Consider the following 24942-nt stretch of genomic DNA (forward strand, 5'->3'; position numbering starts at 1 on the left):
TTGGGAGAGGAAACAAGGTTGAATGATGCAAGCCTCTACGCAAGGTCTTGATTTGTGCTTCACCGAACATCACAGATCGATACATGTGAAAAATACGTTTTGATGTCGAACATGCATGAAATCATCTGATTACTAGTCAATAATGGAGATAGTTAACAGATGCGAGGAAGGCCATTGATAATGGTGATGGTCTCCAAGATGCATAGTACAAACTAGCGAGTGTGAAAGATTTCTTTGTCGTCGAACACCCATAGAATCACTTAACTAGGAGTCAATAATGAGAACCCATGATCACACACAAGGTAACCTGTCACTAATGTCTGCAAGTACCAAGGCACGGAATGTGTTTCTGGGTTATCTTCCTAGATAGAGTGTTGAAGTCGATAGGAAGAAACATGTCAAAAGGTAGGCAATAATGTGTCCTACATTAATCGACATGAAACGGGGCAAGAATGATTTTGTTTTTTGAGGAATCTTTTGAGCATTTGGGTCTAAACAACGGAGGGCATGATGAAAGGATATGTTTGATCGGTTGATGGAGGAAACAAATGGGTAACCCTTGAACAAGGGAAGGCACGACAATGGTTTTAACCAGACAACACTTGACTCACGAACACTATAGAGCGTTAGGATACAGAGACACAATTACATCAGGGTATATAGGCTAAAACTCATAGAATTGTAGGGTTCATATTGAGAGGCCATCAAAAAGGAAGGTTTTTCTGAGGGAGTGCCATGTTCAAGGGAATGACTGCTGCCAAACCATGCTTTCAAATACGGAATACAGTTGTATTTTCCACTTTCCCCATCTGATTAATTTTATGAGCCCAGATGGGTAAACTCATTGGTCTTTTCATGTTTAAAGATTCTGAAAAGAACTGTAAAAAGAGTGACTCTTTTCTCTATCTGATTAGTTTATTGAGTCCAGACAGGTAAACTCGTCGATTTTTTCATGTTTTAAGAGTCTGAAAAGTACTGTAAAAGGAACGACTCTATATCTTGTTTGTGTAATTTGAAGAGCCCAGATTAGACAACTCAGTGGTCTTTTCATATTTAGAGAGTCTGAAAAGATCATAAAGAGAGACTCCATGGTGGTCCCTTTGTCATAGTTGTTAATCGGGTGGGACAAAAGGTTAATAGTATATCCAAATGGGTTAGTTTTCCGTTAGTTAATCTATTGAACCTAGATAAAGAGAAACCTACTTTCAATAGATGTCAACCTCATTTTGTTGTGAGTACGAGACGACAGACTAAACTTGTTTTTCGTCGTGAATTTTTAATGAGTCACACGACGACAAACTCAATACCTTCATCAAAATTTTTAATGAGTCAGATGAAGAAAAATCAGGGTATCTTTTTTCAGTTTAATGAGCGAGAAAAAGAGGGAAAGAATGGCGCATCCCTTCTTCATAGTTTTATGAGCTCGAAGGAGGGGAAAAACTCGAAGATTTTTCGATTTAAGAGCAAGAAATGGTCCCAAAAAAGAAAGTGCTCTTGCTGCTGCCGTATATTTTTAACGAGCCCAATAACAAAAACTTGGGAATTTTCAGTTTAACGAGTGAGAAAAGTACCTAAAATAATGCTCGGGTTATTTTTATCAATTTTAACAAGTCTAAAGCCAAAGCTCAGGATTTTTTCAGTTTAAAGAGTGAGAAAAAAGCAGCTAAAATAAATGCTCCCTTAGTCTTTTTCAGTTTAATGAGATGGAAAAATATCAAAAAAGAGTCGCTCAAAGCATCGTTGTATAGATTTAACAAGCGCAACAATGAAAACTCAGAGATGTTTCTTATTTTTTAAAGAGAAATAAAATATCATGAAAAAGTGCTCTGACCATCATCGCAAAGATTTAACGAGCTTAACGATGAACACTCGGAGATGTTTATATTTTTTAAAGAGTAATAAAATATCTCTAAAAGTGCTCTATTCTTCGTTGTAGTAGTTTAACGAGCCCAAAGAAGTTGTTATGAAACCAGCTCAAGAAAAAGATAGAAAAGATAGATCAACGCCTTAGAATTCAGCCTCTTCGAGGGGCAACTTCCTTTACATTACATAAATGAGCAATTCTTGGATGATTCAAATGACAAAACCTCCTTTCTATATATAGGAGTCTAAGGAGTCATAATATAACCCAGCCAACCTAACAATAATAATATAAAGCCACAAAAATAACAATAGAGGGATTCTATGGGGCACAGTAATAAAAATATGGGGACAATAGGGGCACAACAATATTAATAAGGAATACAACTACAATAGTAATGGGGTAATCACTAGTATTATAGGGTCCTATCATACCCCTCTCCTTCAAAAAAATTGTTGTTCTCAACGCTTGAGTAGTTCTGGATGCTTCTGTATAAAATTCTCATCCTCCCATGTGGAATATTTAGCGGATAAGTTCTTCCAGTTGATGAGATACTCCGAGATTGATTGATTTCGTAGCTGTCGAGTTCTTGTTTCTGTGACTGCTTCCAGTTCCAATATAATTTTTCCTTCCTCGTCAAGTTCTGACAATATTGTTTGAATTGGGAGCTTGTCGCCTATAACCTTCTTTAAACATGAAACATGGAAAAATGGGTGCACTCAAGACGCTATAGGAAGCTCCAATTTGTATGCCATAGTACCAATCTTTTGCAACACCTTGTACGGACCATAATACTTTGGTGATAATTTATTATCCTTCTTAGCTTGCTTGAGGGACATTTGTTTATATGGTTGTAGCCATAGGAATACCCAATCGCCTACATCAAAACTTCTTTCGCTGCGATGTTGATCTGCCTATTGTTTCATTCTATTTTGTGCCAACACGAGGTTATCCTTTAAGAGTTGGAGGACTTGTTGTTGATGTTCAATGTGATGTTCCACTGCTTGAACCTCAGAATTTTCTCTTAAATATGATGTGATGGATGGTGGCTGATATCCATAAAGTGCCATAAATGTGGTCATTTTTGTTGCTGTATGGAATGAAGTGTTATACCACCATTCAACCAGAGGCAACCATTTGACCCATTGTGTCTATTTATCAGATACAAAGCAACGAATATATCCTTCCAAACATTTGTTTACTATCTCAGTTTGCCCATCAGATTGAGGATGATAAGATGAACTATGAGCTAACTGAGTACCAAGACAAGAAAATAATTATGTCCAAAAATTTCCAATGAAAATGGGATCTCTGTCACTTACAATAATCTTTGGGTTTCCATGTAGCTTTTGAATTGTTTCCATAAATGCAATAGAAACTGTACTGGATTTCAATGGATGTGATAATGCACAAAAGTGTGCATACTTGGTAAGTCTGTCAACTACCACCATGATGACACTCTTTCCCTTAGAATTGGGTAAACCTGTGATAAAATCCATTAAAACCTCCTCCCAACGTTGGCTTGGAATGGATAAAGGTTGTAATAGACCTGGGGTCTTAATTGTTTCAACTTTATTTTGTTGGCAAACCAAACATTCCGCCACAAACTTTTGAATATCTGATTTAAGGCCATCCCAAAAAAATTCCTTCTTAACCCTGTGGTAAGTTTTTAAAAATCCTGAGTGCCCTCCTAAGGGAGAAGTGTGAAATTCCATAAGAATCTTTTGTTTGAGTTGTGAATTCTTATAGAGGTATAAGCGATCTTTGTACCATAACGAATCATTTTGCCAGCTAAATGTATCAGATGTACTGGAATCTTGTTGTAACTTTCGAATAAGTGCCCACACTTCTTCATCATTATTCTACTCCTCCCTTGATTCATTTATCCAATCTGGTTGGATAATAGAAATGGTGCACAACAATGCTTCCACATCCTCATCCTTTCTTGAGAGTGCATCTGCCACCACATTTTGCTTCCCTTTTTTGTAGACGATTTCAAAGTCATAACCCAACATCTTTGTGACCCACTTTTATTACTCTTCAGAGGATAATATTTGTTCTAAAAAGTATTTAAGGCTATCATGATCCATTTTTACCTTGAAGTGTCTTCCCATTAGGTAGGGTCGCCATTTCTTAAGTGCATGTAGTATTGCCAACATTTCCTTCTCATAAATAGCTTTGTGTAAAAACTTTCCCTTGATTGGACGGCTTTCAAAAGCAATGGGTCTTTCATCTTGCATTAAAACAACACCAATTACATTTCCGGAAGCATCACATTCCACAATAAAGGTTTTTGTGAAGTCCGGTGTAGCTAAGACCGGTGCTTGGCACATTGCCTCTTTAAGATGTTCGAAGGCCTTTGTTGCTTCTGGAGTCCACGAAAATGTATCTTTCTTAAATAATGTTGTTAGAGGTGCTTCTATTCTCCCATAATTCTTAACAAACTTGTGATAATGCCCTGTCAACCCGAGAAATCCTTGCAGATGCTTTATGGATGTGGGGATTTTCCATTCCTTAATGGGTTTAATTTTGCTAGGGTCTACCTTAACTCCTTCATGAGATACAATATGACCCAGATATTCCACATATTGTACTCCAAAGAAACATTTGGATCTTTTTGCATATAATTGTTTCTCCTCCAATAGTTGTAGCACCCTGTCAACATGTTCAACATGATCCTTCCAAGACTTGCTGTAGATTAGTATATCATCAAAAAATACTAACACAAATTTTCTAAGGAAGGGTTTGAAAATGGAATTCATCAAACCTTGAAATGTAGAAGGTGCATTGGTAAGGCCAAAAGGCATGACCAAAAATTCATAATGACCCTCATGAGTTCTAAATGTTGTTTTTGGAATGTCTTCAGTCTTCATTTTGATTTGATGATATCCTGAATGAAGATCCAACTTGGTGAAGTAAATTGATCCATGCAATTCATCCAATAATTCATCAATGACAGGAATGGGAAACTTATCTTTAATAGTGAGCTTGTTGAGCTCCCTATAATCTGGACACATGCGCCATGATCCATCCTTCTTGTGCACCAATACTACTGGAGCAGAGAAAGAACTTTGACTAGGTTTAATTATACCAGCCTCTAGCATTTCTGCAACCATACGTTCAATTTCACTCTTTTTGGCATAGGGATATCTGTACGGCCTGATTTTTAGAGGAACACTTCCTGGAATCAGATGAATAGCATGATCATGATCACGAATAGGTGGGAGACCTTTGGGAGTCACAAATACCTTGGAATGATTGTCCAAGACTTTTTGGAGATCTGGAGAAATAGATTATTCCGATGTGGAAACATCTAGCGAACATAATTGTGAAATTACACCTCTTTGTTCCTTTTTTAGAAGCTTTGTCATACCGTTAGAGCTGATTATCTTTCTCGGTTTCCCTGCAATACCCCTTAATTCAACTTCCTTTCCTTCCGCAGAAAATTTCTTGAAAATTAAAAGCTATTGTACCCAAGGATTGTAGCCATTGGACTCCTAGTACAACATCAGCACCTCCCATTGGAATGGAAAGCATTGGGCTAGTCAATACATATTCTCCCATGGATAGCTTGATATTATGGTACTTTCTAGAGCAATTTATCGTTCCTCCATTTGCAATCATCACTTGACACTCTGGTGATGGATATAGGAAGCAATTCAATTTCTTTGCTACCTTACAATGAATAAAATTATGGGTACTTCTTGAATCAATCAACACTACTACCTTTTTCTTCTTGATTTGTCCTTCTATCTTGATGGTTTGAGGAGTGGTAATTCTAGCCAATGCATTACAAGATATGGTCGGATTCATTTCTTCTTTATATAGGCTTTTTTCCTAGAGTATATCCTCTTCCTTTGACCTTTCCTGCTCCTTTTCTTCTTCCTCTTCACAATCTATGTAGAATAATTTCTTCTCAGCACACTTATGACCTTTAGTGTATTTGCTATCACAACTGTAACAAAGCCTTTTTGCTCTATTTTCTTCCAATTGTTGTGGTGTCAACCTTATAGGTTGTGGAAGGCTAGGGGTAACAACACTTCCATTTTTATAGTTGTGACTGGTATGCTTCCTGGTTGCCATAATTTTGCTTTCCATTTTTCTTGCTAACCTGAATGCCTTCTCTAATGAATCAGGTTCCCAAAGGCGAATATCATGTTGGATATTATCCTTTAAATTCCCTATGAATACATCAATCCTATGCTCCTCTGGAATATTTTTTACCCTTATGTTCAATTTTTGGAACTCCTCAATGTGCTCCATTATTGAACCCTTTTGTTTGAGACTTATCAATTGGCTAAAAAAAGTGTTGCTTTTTGCATCCTCATAATGTGCTGTCAATTCTTCCGTAAAATTGCCCAAGTGATAATTTGTTTACGAGAGAAAAGCCATTGATACCATACAAACTGATTTGGTTCCAAATATAAAGTTGCAATACGTAACTTTTGTGTGTTTTTCACATTATTGAGATCGAAAAATTGCTCCATCCATAATATCCATGTTGCGGGATCCTTGCCATCAAACTTCCTCATATCGATTTTTGGAATATGGTGGGTCTTCGATCCAACATTAGAGTCTATGGAATCATGATTAACATTTCTTTTGTTCTCATCATGAGTTTCCTTTACTACCCTTTCACCATTAGTGACCATTTCTTGTAGCAACTTATTCATATTTATCTTCAATTCTTTCATGTCTGTCTTCAAATCTATCTTCAAATCGTCCATCTTAGCTTCCACATCATTCATCTTAGCTTCTATGCCTTTCTTTAAACAATCCATCTTAGCTTATACACCCTTCTTTAAACCATCCATCTTAGCTTCTACATCTTTCTTTAAACCATCCATCTTAGATTCTGTTCCTTTCTGTGCAAGTGACACTTGTTGCACTTGGTCTCGTACTTTTGATATATCATGTTGCATTTCTTCCTCTTCTTCATGAGTCATGCTAGAGCTTTCAGGTTGTCTACTAGGTGTTTGCATTTTCTTTCCTCGGGGCATCAATTACCAATAATAATTCTTTACTATTCCCTTTGAATTCCTTCAAACTAAATTTTCAAACCAAGCTTATGTAAAAATTAAAAAAAAACTACACACCTTTTTTCACATTGTAGGAGCCTGATATTGAATCTGATCTATCTCTGTAATTTCGGATCATCCAATTCTGAAATTTTGATCTGTAGTATCCCTATGCTTCCTCTTTCTAATGCCACCAGTCTGATCCAAATTGGATTCTCCAAGAAAGAGTTATGCACAATCTCCCACAGTGACCTGATTATAGACTAGTTCAGTAGAGCGAACTTGTATGACGTGCCACGAGTCACTGTTTTGAATTTTAGCTCTAAAACTATATATGAAAGAAACTGCAATATGTCCTCTTTCTATACCTTCTTATGAAATTTCAATCCAATGCTCAGAAAGAAAGTTATGATGATTTTCCCTAGGTCACCTGTTTGGAATGTAATTCAGGAGTCTGAAACGTCGCAGAAAAAAAGTTATAGCGAAAACACCACGATGACCTGTTTGGAGCAGTGAAACCCTAGAATCCAAAGCTATGATACCAAATGTTATGAAAAAAGCTCAAGAAAAAGATAGAAAAGATAGATCAACGCCTTAGAATTCAGCCTCTTTGATGGGGAAACCTCATTTACATTACATAAATGAGAAATTATTGGATGATTCAAATGACAAAACCTCCTTTCTATATATAAGAGTCTAAGGAGTCACAATATAACCTAGCCAACCTAACAATAATAATATAAAGCCACAAAAATAACAATAGAGGGATTCTATGGGGCAAAGTAATAAAAATATGGGGACAATAGGGGCACAACAATATTAATAAGGGATACAACTACAATAGTAATGGGGTAATCACTAGTATTATAGGGTCCTATCAGAAATAGACTCGAGGTTTTTCGGATTAAAGAGCAAGAAAAATACCATAAAAAGAACGCTTGATCTTCTTCATGGTAGTTTAATGATCTTGGAGAAGGAGACTCAAGGATTTTTCGGATTAACGAGCAAGAAAAATACCATAAAAAGAATGCTCAATCTTTCTTGATCTTATGATTGACAATAAAAGGGTCTATGCCTTGCATTTCCTCATATGACCAAGGGGAAACATTGCGAGATCGCTAAATGGGTAGGTGAAGCTCACAATTTAATCAGGATTGTCATTGGCTCCAACCTGTATGTTTTCCACGATGCATGTCATGACAGAAATATCGATGAGCGATGTTTTTGAAACATTGCCGATGTTTCCTTCCGCCTCCAAAGTGTGGAGGATCGTATAGGGTGAGGAAACGATTTTTGGTATGTCACGGGACGGGATTTGAAGAGGCATCATGTCCAAATCAGATATCAAAACATGATGGTGTGAATCCTTCCAAGGTCACTCTTCTAACGTCGTGATCTCTCTAATAGCTTCATCCTTAGGTAGGACTTGATTGAGTGGATCAAAGGAAGGAGTCGTTATGGGAGGGCAGTGGTACCATTGGCTGAAACCAAAGTGAGTGGAGATTTAGATGCAGATTGAATGGCTTCATAGGCTGATTCAACTGGTGTCAACAACATTTGTTCTCTGTATGTGTCAATGTCTGAAGGCGCGGGTAGGATCCATGGATCGGTCTGTTCATGAGGAATAGATGAAAGCATATTGACCGTTTGTGAAACCTTCAGCAGCTAAAGAGGGAAACAACCCATGAGGGAAGAAGCCTTCAGTAGACCGGTACCTAAACTGGCATAAGAGTCAGTTCCACCTCCTACTAGGGGTATAGAGCCACTTGGTAATGGTGAATAATCAAGGGTGCAGAAAGACAACTGATCTACTGTAACTACCTTTCCATCCAATATGAATTGGATGATGCGAAAGACAGTAGATACGATGACCGTCATGGCATATGTCCAACTACAACCCAACAAGAGATTATAGTCGAGTTTTTTGTCTACGACTTCTACGTCCATTGTTACGGTTTTCCCACACAAAGTGATGGGGAAACTGGCTAGGTATCCTTTTGGGATAAAGGTGTGGCCGTCAAAAGCTTTAAAGGAGTTCGATGGTGGGGATAGGGTTGGGGAACCCAGGGCGAGCCAACATGAAGCCGACATGACGCAGGTCGAAGCACACTCGTCGATGACAGTTCTATGTATACTTTTACCTTTCGAAGTGATATGCACTTGGAATGCAAGCTGGTGAGAAAGGGGAGGTTTACACTTGTCCATGTCGAAAATAGCAAGCATGGAATCCATTGTGTCAATACCTCCAATAGCCAAAAGAAAAGCTTTCTGTTGCATTGGGCATGTTTGTCATACTTCGAGCACCGACATAGCCAACGATGCTTGCGCCAAATCCTCTACGATGTTGTAGTGTTGGGTGGCACATGCAGATGTATTGTGTGTTGTGCGTCAAAGTGCCCCTTTTTGGGATCGAATTACAAGGTCCTCAACTGGCCTTTCGATATGAAAATCATTAGGCGATGGTGGGTTTTGACCTGAGGATGGTTCTGTTGCAGGAACGACAGGAGATCCATAGGCTTTGGCTCTTGTGGTGAGTTCTACCATTTCAAATGTGAAAATGGTAGAAGATATTTCACCAGCTGAAGGATGTTGTGAACCATTGTTGCCCCCTTGCGGGGTTTGCGGTTGGTTTGCAATAAGATTTTGTTGTTGTTGATTGGGAAAAGAATTTCTAAGGACAGCGGGGGCCTTACCAGAATTCCTCTTAGCAAGGTATTATGTGCATTCCTGAAGTCGCGGACATCGCCAAGTTGTGTGGTCTTTAGCACAGTGTTTGCATGGATATCTGGTGGTTTTATCCTTTTCCTTGTCAGTAGGCACAACGGACTTATGTTTTGGGTAGGGCTGCTTTGGTGACTGCTCTTTAGAAGGAGCGGTCTTTTTCTTGTTCTTCTTGTTCTTGCCACTGGATTTTTGTGTAGACTATGGTAGAGGGGTCCACTTCCAGCTTGGAAATGAAACCACTAAGTTGTTTTACAGTGGCCCTAGAGGTTGCACCAACAATCCCATCGGTGTGCACTTTGGGGTGTTGAGTGGTGGAAGCATTGGGGTTACCAGGAGAATTGGGGATTATGTCATAAAGAGTGCCAGATTGTGAATATATCATATCTAAGTGCTGGGCACGACGTATGGATTGGTCTTCTGTGACTGCACCACCTAGAGCAACATCTCTAACGATTTGTGGGAGTAGGGACTTACAGAACCAGCCCGTTAAGAGAAAGTCTGGGATGGGAGCTTTGAATAACCTCCGCTTACGTCTCCGTTCATGGATATGATTGGAGATGTTGGTGGTGGTATCATGATGAAATGAAGTGAGGAGCTTTGTCCCAGTCTCATAGCGGATAGGTAGCTGGAAATGCTTTAGGAATTCCATCACTAAAGTATCAAAGGTGTTTACTGACGTGCGTGGTAACTCAATATACCATTCCATTGCATTGCCAATGAGGGTGTGGGGAAAAAGATGTAACCGGACACTATCATCCACCATAGAGTTTGAAACACACCAGAGATGGTAGGTGGTGATATGGGTGCCCAGATCCTCCCCTTGTTTTCCATCGAAATTTGGGATGTCCGTTGGTATTTTATGCGGGATTGGCGGCCATTGTAAGTTGTGATAGATGGGGTCGTTTTTCAACTTGTATAAGTCAGGGATATCCAACGTTGCCAAAAACAATAGAGAGTTAGGTGCCCCCGACTTGGACCATGGTGATGACGGATGACTTGAGGAGCTCTACGCTCCTCCCATCGTTTGGTTCCCCATAGTGTACATGGGTTGCGTGGTGTAGCAATTGCTTTGAGGTATGGTGTTGTAGAGTGGATTTCCATGAGGATTTTGATACTGGGGTATGGAATTTCCTTGAGTATAAGCAGTGCCCCCTTGACTCATTTGAGTATGTGAGTAGGGTGCCCCCATGGACTGGTTGGGAACCCCTTGTGGATTCTCGACCGACACAAAACTGACCATGTGACCTTGATTGACAAAGGAACACTAATGTCAATTAGCAACTGACCATGCATGCCTGAGAATGGAGGGGGAATTGTTACATTCCCTACCAGCATGTGCATATTGGGAACCCCCCCAGGTATATGAATCTGGTGGTTTGAACTGTACATTGGTGGCCAACCATGTTGTTGGTAAACGGGAACCACACCCATAGTGCCACATTGAGTGTTATAAGGAGCACTCTATGTGGCACTTGTCAAAGGTATGCAGTGTGGTACCATAGGGGTGGAACCTGACATCTGCCGGGTTCCACTCATAGAGGGTGTCGTGTGAGTGGTTATACCTGGGACAAACAGAATAGCGGGATTCCACATTAAAGAGTTGTGATGACTGCCGATTGGGGGAGTGGTGAAGGACCAAAAGTGTCCCTAAAGTTCCACAATCCATTAGGTGTCGACTGGATAGATGGAAATGTTCGAACTACCAAAGCAGGAAGTACAGGTACAACAGGAGCCAAGACAGGTTCCAACAGATCCGTGAGCGGAGGGTTAAAGGGGGGAAGAAATCCCTCGGTGAAGAAATCCTTTGGAAAACTTGAATCGTTTATTGTCCAAACAGATCTCGTGTGAGATCTAGGAGACTGATCCCTTGAAGATGAGGAATCTGGTTCAGTGGAACTCGGCAGATCTTCGACAATGAGTGGAGGAAGTCCTAATAATCGTCTAGAGTGACGACGAGGGCCAGATGTAGCCACGGTGATCGTTAATTTTATCAATAAATTTTTGTCATGATATTCTTTAAAGTCTCAAATGATAGCACTCAGGTACCTAAATAAATATAAAAAATACACTAAATGGATCAATCAAAAAACTGAGGAAAATTACCTTGTCTGATAAGCACTGTTCACCGAGATGAAACCCGGTCTCTCAATGAATAACAGAGAAGGATGGCCAAATGTATGGTTATGGTTGCTCTAGAGCTTCGTTTGAACCTCAGATTGAAGGGCCAAGTACTCTCGTGAAGACGAGCACCCTCCCAAAAACTGAAGATAGAGTAGATCTGTCCATGTTAGGTACCAGGATAGCCCGTCCCAGTCACCTTATGTAAGTACCCAAAAGTTTGGCCACTAGAGATACCTCAAATCACAGACATCACGGGGGGGGGGGGGGATATAGTTGTAGACAACACGCTGTGTGGGTAGGACACTCGAGTCCCCGACTCAGTTCTGAAATTACCAAAGGGAACCCCAATACATAGAATGCCCAAAGGATTTGTAAGAGAAGGCGAGATACCTTCAATTACAGTCTGATGTTGTCTCGTATTTCGCTTCGTTGTTAGTGGAGTGGTCCCAGTAATATGAGTGCAGAAGGAATTTTTCACTCGTTAATGACACTAGGTTTGGTTTTCAACCTTGGGTAGTTCACTTACATGCTTATCCCAAGATCCTAGCCCAGCTAATGTTGGTTTTCTCAAAAGAGTAACTGATTGATTTTAATGTAAATTTAATGTGTACTTGATTATTGTCTTCAGTAGGGGTGTTGACGTATGAAATATGGTGAGGCTCTTCACTCAATAAATCATGCAGAAACAATGATTTGAAAAATAAATAAATTCAATTTGATGCATACAAGTTGTATTCTACATATTCATATTTTTTGCATATTCATATATTCGTCTGTGCATCTATAGTATTTCAACACATGCATAACCAAAATATTCTTTTCCGATATTTCCTAAAACTACTAAAAACCAAAATGAAGCAACTCACAACTATTTAAACAGAAGGATGAACAAAAATTATCAGTCTTTCTTTCAAAAAAGATGTTTTTTAAGAGATAAAAACCAAAACGTTTTCCTAAAAATAAATTTCTAGGACACCAATTTTGCTGACATAATACAGTTACAGATCTTATTTCAGCCCATGAGAAGATTTTCCATCCATTTTGGTCCACAGACACTATTGGAAATCAAGATAAAGGGAGACTAACACTCTGTAACAATGGCTACAGAGAGTTAGTAGGGTCACTAACGCTCCCTGTACACAAGCACAGTGCTTTATAAAGCTCTGTGTAGCTTGGTAACTTGCATTAGTGTGGGAAATCTTTCACAACAAGGGTTTCCAAGATTAGTTTCTAAGGTGAATGTATACTAGTAGGATGCAGCAAGATATTTGGTGGATCAAAAAAAGGATTATTGAAGAATAGGGAGCTCTCGGAAGGAAGAGAGAATAGAGAAGAGTTTGGTTAAACCAAGAACTAGATGTATATTCCCCAGTGGAGTCGCCAATTCTGTTATGGGGTAAAATGCACGATGTATGGAGAATGAAAACTACCCTCAAATTCCTTCCTGGGACCTTCGACAGACTGTAAGACTATTTGCAGAAGCTACCAAGTTATACACATGTTCATCTATTAAACATCAATTGACAAGGTATGGAAAGAGGATCACCTCAAGTCTCCTTATAGATTTGTTTGGAGATCTCAATGCAACCAAGAAGAACTCCTTCAAAGCCGGCTCCAAGACAATTCTTGCACAAAGAAAAGGCAAACACAATCATAGCATACAATCTTGAAAACTAATATAAGAATGCACAATGAACATATATTTGTATATAGCTTAACTACTCATTTAAACAAGTATCGAAATGAACAACTCAATGAACAATGTTACCGACACTATGGAGTAGGGAACACAACTGCAGTTTTGTATTAATAATGGAAGAGTGATTACAACCATCCATTGTATTAGTCTTCCTTTGCCCCTTCCGCTTCTCTCTCTCTCTCTCTCTCTCTCTCTCTTTCAGCTCACTTCTTCAAGTATATGAAAGTTCACAACAACTTAGTAGGCTATCCTTTCAAATGCTTTGACCCCTTTCACAATTGCCCTCTCACTGTTTATGTAGCAATAGAGTTAGGGTTGCCAAGCTCTTCATAGAGTTCATTAGGGAAAAGAAATGAACCTGCCCTATTTTCTAGCTCTTTCCCATTTGCCTTCTTTTTCAGATTGGAACTTCCCCAAATAGTTTGATTTTTGGGAATTTCCTTTCTTTTCTTGAGCAAATTTAGGGATAAATATCTAGATATTTGTGAGCAGATTCATTGGTTTGATCCATTGAACTTCCCTTAGCTTCACTAACGCTGCCCCTGGTCTAACAACTTGAGTTAGCAGGGTCACTAACTGACCCTTAGGCTTGGTAACAAGCTTTATAAAGCAAGTTTACACTGTGCAACCAATGTTAGCGTAGAGTCAAGGCCTGCAATTGTGGTCTTTGCTTCAGTCATGATGTCTTTCACCTCTGAGTTGATGAGGAGGTCATTTTGTTGTATAACAGTAACTCATGAACCTGGGCCCCTAAAATTTAGGAATCACTCTACATGACTCTAGATAGACTTCCTACTCAAATTTCCTAAGTCAACTAAGTCAATTTAACTTAGTTAACTATTAAAAGTTGCCATGAGAATAGAATTTCAATTTAATTCATAATTTAATTCAAGGACAAATTAAATCTAAATTTCTTGTTGCTATTTTTAACACATATTAATTAAATGTCAAACATGAGTTTGACAAACTTACTTGGAAATGAAATTTTCATAAATAATGAAGTTTCCATAAAAGCACATATTTCATTAAATTTGGAAAATGCCTATTACAAGGCCTTCAACAACATTCATTCTTTTGTAAATCACAATATTGACTTAATTTAAGATCAAAATAATTTTCGGAATGTCAAACCAATTAGAGACCATGAATAGGTCAACTATGGGGTTGTTATACATGTATCACTTTGATTTGGTGATATTGCAAACAAGGTATCCTCCCCAAGCTATAATAAGGTACATTAATTTGTTGTGATTTGGTTTATTTGACATATTATGCCTTGTAGGAAGAAATATCAAATGGCTAGCAAGATGGTTGACTACAAAGATTATCCCTACGAATCCAAAGAGTAGTATGGTGTTGGGAACTCCTTCGACTTGATAGTGACACTAAGAAGCCTAAGTAGGAGATAAGGAGTTGTAAGGAAGATAATGACATAATCATACAGTCACATGAAAAGTTAGCAGAGGTGAATGCAGTAATACTTCAGAGCTTGTCGAATTTGCAATGACAAGGACCACTACGGATCAGTCATGAGTAGGAAGATAAAACTAATGGGGCATAGGGTAGTAGATCACATGATGGTTATCGATTAGATAGAGATTGTTAGGTCCCTATAATACTAGTGATTACCCCATTACTATTGTAGTTGTATCCATTATTAATATTGTTGTGCCCCTATTGTCCCCATATTGTTATTACTGTTCCCCATAGAACCCCTCTATTGTTATTTTTGTGCCTTTATATTATTATTGTTAGGTCGGCTTGGTTATATTATGACCCCTTAGATTCCTATATATAGAAAGGAGGTTTAGTCATTTGTATCATCCAAGATTTTTTCATTTGTGTAATGTAAAGGAGGGTCCCCCCTCGAACAGGCTGAATTCGAAGGCGTTGATCTATCTTTTCTATCTTTTTGTGAGATGGTTTCTTAACATTTGGTATCAGAGCTAATTATCCTTCCCAGTTTCCCTGCAATACCCCTTAATTCAACTTCCTTTCTTTTCACAAAAAATTTCATGAAAAGTTCTTGAAAATTAAAAGCTATTGTACCCAAGGATTGTAAGATTTCGATGTGGAAACATCTAGCGAACATAATTGTGCAATTACACCTCGTTGTTCCTTTTTTAGAAGCTTTGTCATATCGTTAGATGGACGGTAAGCTCTATGATCAAGTTATTTCTATTTTTATTGAACTTGGATCTTTTTGTGAGCTGGTTGAATTATACCAGCCTCTAGCATTTCTACAACCATACGTTCAATTTCACTCTTTTGGGTATAGGGATATCTGTACAGCCTGATGTTTGGAGGAACACTTCCTGGAATCAAATTAATAGCATGATCATGATCATGAATAGGTGGGAGACCTTTGGGAGTCTCAAATACCTTGGAATGATTGTCCAAGACTTTTTGGAGATCTAGAGAAATATATGATTTCGATGTGGAAACATCTAGTGAACATAATTGTGCAATTACACCTTGTTGTTCCTTTTACAGAAGCTTTGTCATATTATTAGATGGACAGTAAGCTCTATGATCAAGTTATTTCTATTTTGATTGAAATTGGATCTAATTATAGCTATGTCAAAACAGGATCATTTCAGCTGCTCCACAGGCCAAGTGCGTTGCATCTCACCTAAATACACTGAATGGGTGCGTTGCATTTCAAAAAGCCCTTCTATGGGGTGCGATGGGCGAGAAATGACAAATGGCGGTGTCATTCCGCGAGGTGGAGAGGCAATGGAAGCTTCCAGAAACTTCTCCTGTGACACTTGCCTCTCTGAATTCGACCAAGGATGAGTAAGAAATCATCAATCTCCAAGTGGAAGCAAGAACTATCAGAGAGAAGACACTAATCAAATCACAAGCTGACTCATCTCCCTTACAGATATCTATATATGGATCCCTCATCCCAGAGATCCGGAGGCTGGAATTTTGCATATTGTAAGGAATTGTTGTTGGTTTCTTGAGACAAACATCAGATTGTTGGGTGATCTAAGCTTTGTATGAGGTGAAGAGGGGCTTCCTTGCTGAGAGGTTGATGCTGGGTCAGAACAACCGGTTGTAACTCCTCTTGGCTCTTTCTTGTTTATCAATAAAAGCTATTCAAGTTCTCCTCCATACTTTTGTGTCATTCATATTTGCTGCATTTGTATGGTCAATTTATATCTGATCCTAGATTGTTTATGATTATAGATCCATGTCTTTGTATAGTGCTATGCTACTGTGATCTTACAGGTACTCTGTGAAGCTGGGCGTGCAAGGGAACAAGTAGTGAAAGACTATCAAGGAAGAGAGGAATCAAACCAGGAGATTAGCGCAAGACAGAGGTTGGTCTCCTTTGTTCCTCTCTATCTATAATTCATAAAGGAAAAACGAAAGTAGCTTTACTCTGTTTGTTTCTAAGGCAGCTGTCACACCTTAGTGGGATAAGCAGTTATGAGTAGACACTTTTCCCTCTAACAAAATGGCGACTCTGCTGGGGAAGAATTAGTTTGTTTGTTTATCTTTCTTTTTGTTTATTTCATAAACTTACAGGTAGCATTCGAACTGCATTTTCCATAGCAAATGCAAAGTAGATAAATGCTACTTCAGTCCATCTACGGGATCTGTTTATGATTTAAACAACTGATTCACAAACTCTCTGATTGCCCTTGTGATAGCTCTTAGATCCTCCTTAGATCTACCCCTGATTGTTGAGTTACTGATTACCTTTTGCTCGGCCAAAACCCATGAACTGAACTGCAAACTGTGACCCAGAATCCAAACAGAGTCTCGTTTCTGGCCCAGCGCAGGTACTGTTCTGAGAATCTAAAATTCAGCGCACTTCCCGAGTGTAGAAGGTGCGCTGCATTTCAAATTCCCTGTGTTGCAGGTGCGCTGATCAGGCCAGGCGTTGTGCAGTTTTGGTTTCTGTGATTCATTCTTTCCAGTTCTATTTCTGAATTTTGCTGCCTGTGATCAGTATATGTCTGTTTGAGACCCCTTTTCCTTGCTGTTATTCTGCCTCCTTTGTACAAAAGAACTGTAAATGTTTTTGTGTGTTTTTTGAGTCATTTTCAATTCTCCTTTGCAAAAGTAGCGTAATCGTACTGTTGTCCTTTGATTTGAAACTGTCGCAAGTGTCGATTTCAATCGTAGGAAAGAGTTTGATTGCTGTTGATAGTCGATTATCCTGTTACTATTGTTTTTGGTCTGAATTTGTAATTTTTCTAGTGTCAAAACAAGTATTCATTTCAAAATCATAAGGTGTTGTGATCGTCTCCATTTTTGATTTCGAAAAGAAACTTGTTGATATTTGTCGCTTGAAAAGAAATTCAGATTTGTGCATCAACTTTCTTCTTATCATTCATATACTAATAAAGTCGAAAACAAATACATGCATGTGCATTTGCATTTAGACAATCTGATTGGTTTGATTTAGGAAAGTTCATTTAGAGTGTGCTCTTTGCTCTCTGTGAAAGAATTCTATCTTTCTTTCCTTGGTAGCTAGGATTTTCATTGCACAAAGAAGATAAAAAGATTGTTTATCATCTTAGATTGCATTTTAGGAATTACATCTACATCTCGCGGTGAACCTGAAAAGCAAACTTCATAAACAAGATCAACTATAAAATAAATTCAATGAATCTAACAACGCTTTGGAACTTAACACACAACATTTAGAAGTCTAGGTTAGAGACGTATTCCGGCGTCGTAAAGCCTGGTAACTGTTGTTCTCACTGATGGTTGGGTGATTCCTCCACTTTGAGACGATAAGTGCCAGTACGGACTTGTGCTCCCACGTACTGTCGAGTATATTTTGGGAGACCCCAATAGGCTTAATCCTTTATCCATAGGAAGCCGTGTCTGCCGCCCTATCAATCGCAATGCACTGAACACAGCATTCGGGAAGATTGACTGCCGTACCGTAAAAAGTATTCTGCAGTTTTGCGATTGGTTTGGTAATCCCTCTACGTAGATTTCCAGAGCAGTCCCTTTCATTCCTTTTCAGACTCTTTAACAGAAAAGGTCCATCTGAGCACTTGTCACTTCAGGCTCATTAAGAATCGAAGGAGACTAGAGTCATCTTTTGTTTTTTCTCGACTCTTAAAAATTGAAAAACAAGTTGTGTCAAAGCGTCTAAAATTTATTTTAAATGGAATATTCATTACCCTTTCCTACGTTGATCTTGGGTTGAGAAAATGGAATCCACCAACCAAGGAATTCCCCTTGGAGAAATCCTAGTCCCTTCTCCTCTTGGGGAGATGTTGGTGCACCCCATATGGCCACATTGTCGCTTCCAGGACTAACGATCGGCTTGCCTATATGGCTCTTCTCAACCTCTGTCGTTCAGAACACTGCAATTCCTGAACAATCGAGTCAGCAACTAGACGATTCCAGAGTTACCCACCAACCTTCTACTTCCTCCAATTCTCCCTCTCCTCCTTCCTCTTCGCTTGATGGGGCTGGTAAAGCCAAAAGTCAAGTACCTGAGAAGAAGAAGGAAAAGAATAAGAAAGAGAAGAAGAAGAAGGAGCCAAAAGCGAATGGGGGCAAACGAGTGTCTTCTAACAAAAATCCACACACTGCACCGACCAGGCCTATATCGCCATGTGTCATTTGCAAAGGAGACCACTATCATAGAGATTGTCCTTGCATCCCTCGGATCTTAAGGGACTGGTCTCCTCGTTTGCACAACCCGGTGTCATCAACCTCTGATGATCATGTTGAAAACACACCGTTGACTAGTGAAAGTGAAGCCCCAGGACAAAAAGGAAAATATAGATTTCCTTGTAAACTGTGTGAAGGCGATCATGCCGTCCACCATTGTCCCTTCTTAGACGAGGCTAAAAGAGTTTTGGACGATCGTCTGGTTTCACCGTTACGACTTCCTCCTGGATATAAAAAACTCTTGCCGAGTCCGTCACTAGTTGAAAATCCGGCTGGCCCGCTCAGGTGGTCGGCTGAAGCATCTATCATTGAAGACAAACCATCTGAACCCATACCAGACGAAAGTCAAAAGGTTGAGGCGGCAGTTGACCTGGTCTTGCCTTCAGAGGTTCCATCTTCAGATGATACAGTCACCGAAGAGAACAAGGATGACACTGTCCAAATTATTTTCGTAAGCACAGACTCCAATCAACATGGAGGCAATTTACCCATTCCTTTACCGCAGGAAGGAAGTTCGTCAGAGTCATACCCGGCCATCTATTCGGTCCCACCTCCAAGCAACCTAGTTGTCTTTGATTGGAATCAGCTAGGCAGACCCTGTTTACCAGCTAGTGTACCATTCCGAATTATTATTCAAATATATAGAATGGTTATGGCTGGTACCATCATAGATGAAGGGGCTTCTGTGAGTATCCTTTCCTCGACTGCTTGGAAAGCGCTTGGTTCGCCATCGCTTTTGCTTGAGATGAGAAATCTAATAGGCTTTGATAAAGGAACCAGTCGACCGTTAGGGATCCTTCCCAATGTGCCCATAACATTGAGAGGAAAAACTGTTCAAATGGACATAATGGTAGTTCAAAGACCTCTAGATTATAATCTACTCCTTGGACGAGACTATATTTATTGCATGGGAGCGATTGTCTCCTCACTCTTTAGAGTAATGTGTTTTTTGCACGAAGGAAGAGTGGTCAAGCTCGTAGACTAACTTTCATTCCCCGGTTCACGCATAGCAAATAGTCATATACCATCCCTGAATGGTATTTTCACGCAAGAAATGTCTCAATCCCCAGTCCGCCCACCCGATGAGCGCGAGTGATTCGGGGGACATGACTGAAACCCAGGGGGCATGCACCCTGGTCTGCTTTGGCAGGAAAACTTCAGGTACATGGTAGGTTTCCACGAGAGATATATGACTGGTCTATACTCTCGTCCGTGATTGGAAGAGGGAGTTATTCTGGAACAAGATTCTCTTGTCAAAGTTACGTGTTTGGAGTAGCCTCCACCACTCACCTTTGTCCATTTTGGTAGACATCGCCGAAGAAATGTTTTGTTTGCACTGTGAATAGAACAATCTTTGGTAACCTGAAAGAGGATTACCTTTCCTGATAAAACAAATGTTTTGTCAGTTTGAACAAAAGGTGGCCTTGAAACTTTATTTTATACCTGGGGGCATGCAAACCTTTTGGCATGCAAGCGAAGAGCGACTATTTTTTTTTTTAAATTTGTAGGTCCTCTAACCCTTTAAACTCGTAGGATTGGTCATTTCCTAACTTGCATAAAGAAAGGATGTGGGGCAAAACTCTAAAAATTGCCGTTTTTAAATGGGACATTCTTATTATACGACTAGATTTATCGAGCAGTTTTAGCGTGGACTTCATGCTCGTTAAAAAATAAACATAAGAAATGAGCACATGTTCCCCCAGAGTTTAAGCTCATTAAAAATGAACCAATTTCTGGTAAATAACCATCGTGAATGTAATACTTCAGCCTTTAAAGCCTTGGTCGTGTTTGCACCGTCATCTCCACTTTTACATTGGCCGATCATTCACCTCCATTTGATTGTTTACCCATTTTGAGGAACAACTGCGAAGAGTGATCTCACTAGCCATCCTTGTAACACTGCCATGATTGGAAAATTCGAAACCTTACCTAGAATCAGTTGCTACCCATTTTATCACTCGTTCCTCAAAAGACGAGTCTCCTTTAAGCTCTTTTCAACTGACTCGTAAAATATGAAATGATTGCCGAGCCATTGGCCTCTCCATCTCGTTAAAGGGATCGGAAGTGTTATCCCTCCTCTAAATTTTAATCTTTTTGGACTTGATTACACAAAAAGATCGAGCGCTTGTTTTGTTCGGCTCGTTAAAAGTATCGAAAATTCATCCCTTCTGTATTGTTTTATACTTTTTTGGACTTAAGGGATTAGATGACGAAAAAGGAATTTTGGAGTTACCTTTACGTTCCTTTTCAGACTCTCTAAAATTGAAAAGGACCGAGTTATCTTTTTCATTAAACTCATTAAAATTTTTAATAGCGACAAACTTGTCTATAGACGAGAACGAGTTTCACTATCGCTAGGCTCATTAAAACATAGCGATGGGTTTGCCCGAAGGGAAACTTATAGAACAAGCATATGTTATCCTCCTCAAGCTTGATAAAAATAAAGAGGTACTGGTCAGCAATGACTGGGGAAAAATTGGGAAGAAAACTTGAAGAAACTTTGTTGGTAGCAAGTCGCTCTTGAACATGACACTTTCACTCCGCATCCAAGTCGGGTTGGGTTGTTTCATTCACCGGTCACATCACCATGGTCAGATCATACCATCCACATTTGGGGTTAATTCTACCAATCCATCACGTTAGTGTCGCCGATATGTTCAAGAGAAGTCATTCAGAGAATTCCCCTGTGTCTCACCCACTACAATACATTTATACTCCATTCTTTCATGACCGCCACCCTGAACCTTATATCACCAGATTGTTTTCACCTCCATTAAAATCATTTGCTCCGTTCCGTGTCATTGATGTGGGATTCATTAAGGCCCTCCTGTGATGGATCACTTCTTGTCGACATCAGCTCATTATCCAAGAAGCTGATCTAGGAACACCCCATTCAGTACTTTGAAGCTTGCATGCCTCAAGGGCAAGTTTCTCACTTCCGGCGACAGGTTTACATCAATGACCTTCGACCGAAATATTTTGCGTGGTGTTCGATGCCAAGTCCTTTATTCACACCACACGAATTGTACTGCAGTACCTTGAGGGTCACTATCATTATCGGTGATTCCTCTCGCTCTTGTTAACAACTTATATTATTGGCTGGTAATCAAGCGATGTCTTTCCATGTTCGACTTCAGAACATCTCTCACATGGATAGACTTGTACTTCGAGTGAAGATCGAATGAGATTGAAGACCCCGGATCTAGTTTCATCCATCCGGGCTGCGATATATATTCAGGAAAATAAAGACATCAAATGTACATCATTGCTGCATAGATAATCATCCAATCAAAGGGATGATGGCTCTATCAGAATCATCAGTCTACACTCAGACGATTGTCTGTCTTATGTACATGAAAATGAATTTATAAAGCTGAGCATGGGAATGCCCACCTCAGCTAGATCATGAAAATATTATGAAGATAATGTATTGTATTGTATCTTATTACAGGTCTCCTCCCAGCTTGAAAGAACTTCGGATCCTCATAATAAAGCATTTCACCCGACATCAAAAGATTAACGACCTCATGCTTTAGGGGGCAACTGTTATAGACATTTTTGGGCCCTACAACCCCAAGCTTGAAATGTCCATAAACCAAGGGCTCCTAAGTCCCTAAAAGTGTTGTTCTAACCCCTAAAGGAATAAGGTCAATAGATTACAGCTTCTCCCAGAAGTTCTCCATGAAAAACTGCTTAGAATTGGTCAAAACAGGATCATTTAAGCTGCTCCAGAGGCCAAGTGCGTTGCATCTCACCTAAATACACTGTATGGGTGTGTTGCATTTCAAAAAGCCCTTCTATGGGGTGCGATGGGCTAGAAATGACAAATGGCGGTGTCATTCCGTGAGGTGGAGAGGTAATGGAAGCTTCCAGAAACTTCTCTTGTGACACTTGCCTCTCTGAATTCGACCAAGGATGAGTAAGAAATCATCAATCTCCAAGTGGAAGCAAGAACTATCAGAGAGAAGATACTAATCAAATCACAAGCTGACTCATCTCCCTTACAAATAACTATATATGGATCCCTCATCCCAGAGATCCGGAGGCTGGAATTTTGCATATTGTAAGGAATTGCTGTTGGTTTCTTGAGACAAACATCAGATTGTTGGGTGATCTAAGCTTTGAATGAGGTGAAGAGGGGCTTCCTTGCTGAGAGGTTGATGCTGGGTCAGAACAACTGGTTGTAACTCCTCTTGGCTCTTTCTTGTTTATCAATAAAAGCTATTCAAGTTCTCCTCCATACTTTTGTGTCATTCATGTTTGCTGCATTTGTATGGTCAATTTATATCTGATCCTAGATTGTTTATGATTATAGATCCATGTCTTTGTATAGTGCTATGCTACTGTGATCTTATAGGTACTCTGTGAAGCTGGGCGTGCAAGGAAACAAGTAGCGAAAGACTATCAAGGAAGAGAGAAATCAAACCAGGAGATTAGCGCAAGACAGAGGTTGGTCTCCTTTGTTCCTCTCTATCTATAATTCATAAAGGAAAAACGAAAGTAGTTTTACTCTATTTGTTTCTAAGGCAGCTGTCACACCTTAGTGGGATAAGAAGTTCTGAGTAGACAATTTTCCCTGTAACACCTATGCAACACATTTGAATGTTTTATTGTTGAGTTCATGCAATATGTTGTTGGGCATGGATTGGTTGTATCTTCATAGAACCAAGGTTGAATGTTATGACAAAGCCATTGAGTGTGTTGATGACAATGGGGAACCAAGAGTCTTCCAAGGTAAGAAGAAAGCCACATTAGTTAGGATGGTGACAAATATGCAAGAAAAGTGTAGCCACAGGAATGGGTGCAACCTATTTGTCATAAATATTTCTAGTGATAAGGGTAAGTAGGTTGAGGATGCATATGTGTTGAACAAGTACTCGGTTTTACAACAAGTCAGGGAGGTATTTCCTAAGGACATCATAGAGTTTCCACCTCATAGGGAGGTAGAATTTTCTATTGAGTTAGTACCAAGGGTAGCTCCAACATCAAAAGCACCTTACAGGATGAGCACACCTGAGTTAGTTGAGTTAAAGTTGCAGCTAAAGGAAATGTTGGACAAGGGATACATTAGGCCAAATGTATCACCTTGGGGCACACCAATCTTGTTTGTGTGGAGGAAATATGGTACCCTTAGATTATGGATTGATTACGTGTAGTTGAAAAAAGTGACTATCATATCCTTTGCCAAGGATTGATGACTTTTTCAATTAGCTAAAGGGAGGAGCAGTGTTCTCGAAGATTGATTTGAAATCTGGATACCATCAAGTACACATCAATGAGGAGGATATATATAAGACTGTGTTCAGGAATAGGTATGGACATTATGAGTTTTTTGTTGTTCCATTTTGCTTAATGAATGCTCCAACTACATTCATGTGTTTGATGAATAGTGTGTTGCATCCATATTTGGATAAGTTTGTTATTGTGTTCATTGATGATATACTAGTATATTCTAAAAATGAGGAAAGGCATGCAGAGCACTTAGCAGCATTTTTGAGGTTGTTGAGAGAGCATTAGTTGTAAGATAAGCTCATCAAATGTAGTTTATTTCAAATTGAGATACACTACTTGGGACATGTCAAGGAGGTCATTGCAGTAGATTCAAAGAAGATAAGGGCCATCATGGAGTGGGTAGATCCTAAGAGTGTGGATGAGGTGAGATTTTTCATGGGTCTGGTAGGCTATTATAGGATATTCATCAAGAACTTCTCAAAGATTTCTTATCCCATCACATCATTGTGGAGGAAAAGTAAGAAGATCGAATGGATCGAAGAGTGTGAGGCTAGATTTGAGTAGCTTAAGTAGTTGGTAACACATGCACTAGTTCTATAAATTACAGATCTGGACAAAGAGTTCGTAACATGTATAGA

This window comes from Pinus tabuliformis, chromosome 8 (assembly GCF_031772625.1).
Source record: "Pinus tabuliformis cultivar Carrire ecotype Pingquan chromosome 8, CPIR1, whole genome shotgun sequence".
In the NCBI taxonomy this organism is placed as follows: Eukaryota; Viridiplantae; Streptophyta; class Pinopsida; order Pinales; family Pinaceae; genus Pinus; species Pinus tabuliformis.